The 2248-nt window shown below is 31.2% G+C and overlaps 1 non-coding gene across 1 annotated transcript; it reads right to left on the bottom strand.

Annotated features, from left to right (window-relative positions):
- Positions 1 to 1900: 1900 nt before the first annotated feature.
- Positions 1901 to 2008, bottom strand: LOC112745940 (small nucleolar RNA R71). Its single transcript, XR_003173844.1, has one exon. It is a non-coding gene; the product is annotated as a small nucleolar RNA R71 (small nucleolar RNA).
- Between the last annotated feature and the right edge of the window lie 240 nt (positions 2009 to 2248).

Raw genomic sequence — 2248 nt, 5'->3', positions numbered from 1 at the left:
ATTAATTATTCAAAAAAAAAATAATTAGAAAATCATAAAAATCAAAAATATTTTTCTGTTTCTTGTTTGAGTCTTGAGTCACATCATAAGTTTGGTGTCAATTGCATGTTCATCTTGCATATTTCGAAAATTTCATGCATTCATGGTGTTCTTCATGATCTTCAAGTTGTTCTTGGTAAGTCTTCTTGTTTGATCTTGATGATTTTTTGTTTTGTGTCTTTTCATGTTTATCATATGCATTCTTGAATTCTTAGTGTCTAAGCATTAAAGAATTCTAAGTTTGGTGTCTTGCATGTTTTCTTTGCATTAAAAATTTTTCAAAAATATGTTCTTGATGTTCATCATGATCTTCATAGTGTTCTTGGTGTTCATCTTGACATTCATAGCATTCTTGCATGCATTCATTGTTTTGATCTAAAAATTTCATGCATTGCATAATTTTCATGTTGTTTATAAAAATTTCAAAAATAAAAAAAAAATATCTTTCCCTTTTTCTCTCATCAAATTCGAAAAATTGAGTTGACTTTTTCAAAAATTTTTAAAATCAAGTTGTTTCTTATGAGTCAAATCAAATTTTCAATTTGAAAATCTTATCTTTTTCAAAAATCAAATCTTTTTCAAAATTCTTAGTTATTTTCGAAAATTCCAAAAATATTTTTCAAAAATCTTTTTCTTATTTTTATATAAAATTTTCGAAAATAACTAATCAATTAATATTTTGATTCAAAAATTTCAAGTTTGTTACTTACTTGTTAAGAAAGATTCAAACTTTAAGTTCTAGAATCATATCTTGTGATTTCTTGTGAATCAAGTCATTAATTGTGATTTTAAAAATCAAATCTTTTTCAAAAACTAATTTCTATCATATCTTTTCAAAAATATCTTTTCAAAATATCTTTTCTAACTTCCTAACTTCTTATCTTTTCAAAGTTTGTTTCAACTAACTAACTAACTTTTTGTTTGTTTCTTAACTTTTTCAAAACCACCTAACTAATTCTCCCTTTCTAATTTTTGAAAATATCTCCCCCTTTTTCAAAAATTTCTTTTTAACTAACTAATTATTTTTATTTTTATTTTCGATTTCAAAAAAATTTTCGAAAAAAAATACTAAATATTTTTCAAAAACTATTTTCAAAAATCACTAACTCCTTTTCAAAAATAATTTTCGAAAAATCCCTCCTTCTCTCTCATCTTATTCTATTTATTTATTCATCTACCAATATCTCTTCCTCACATCATCACCAAATTCGAACCCCCTCCTCTATCTGTGTTCGAATTTCTTCTTCTTCTTTTCTACTAACAATAAGGAACCTCTTTACTGTGACATAGAGGATTCCTCTTCTTTTCTTTTTCTCTCCTCTTTCTTATGAGCAGGGACAGAGAAAAAGGCATTCTTGTTGAAGCTGATCCAGAACCTGAAAGGACTCTGAAGAGAAAATTAAGAGAAGCTAAATTACAACAATCCAGAGACAACTTGATTGAAAATTTCGAACAAGTAAAGGAGATGGCAGCCGAACCCAACAACAATGCAAGGAGAATGCTTGGTGACTTTACTGCACCTAATTCCAATTTACATGGAAGAAGCATCTCCATTCCTGCCATTGGAGCAAATAACTTTGAGCTGAAACCTCAATCAGTTTCTCTGATGCAGCAGAACTGCAAGTTTCATGGACTTCCATCTGAAGATCCTTTTCAGTTCTTAACTGAATTCTTGCAGATATGTGATACTGTTAAGACTAATGGAGTAGATCCTGAAGTCTACAGGCTCATGCTTTTCCCTTTTGCTGTAAGAGACAGAGCTAGATTATGGTTGGATTCTCAACCTAAAGACAGCCTGAACTCTTGGGATAAGCTGGTCACGGCTTTCCTAGCCAAGTACTTTCCTCCTCAAAAGCTGAGCAAGCTTAGAGCTGATGTTCAAACCTTCAGGCAGAAAGAAGGTGAATCCCTCTATGAAGCTTGGGAAAGATACAAACAGTTGACCAAAAAGTGTCCTTCTGACATGCTTTCAGAATGGACCATCCTGGATATATTCTATGATGGTTTATCTGAGCTATCAAAGATGTCACTGGACACTTCTGCAGGTGGATCCATTCACCTAAAGAAAACACCTGTAGAAGCTCAAGAACTAATTGACATGGTTGCTAATAACCAGTTCATGTACACTTCTGAAAGGAATCCTGTAAGCAATGGGACGCCTATGAAGAAGGGAGTTCTTGAAGTTGATACTCTGAATGCCATATTGGCT

This window comes from Arachis hypogaea, chromosome 14, assembly GCF_003086295.3.
Source record: "Arachis hypogaea cultivar Tifrunner chromosome 14, arahy.Tifrunner.gnm2.J5K5, whole genome shotgun sequence".
NCBI classification, from domain to species: Eukaryota; Viridiplantae; Streptophyta; class Magnoliopsida; order Fabales; family Fabaceae; genus Arachis; species Arachis hypogaea.
Note: the sequence above shows the minus strand (reverse complement) of the source record. Positions and strands in the feature narration are given on the sequence as shown.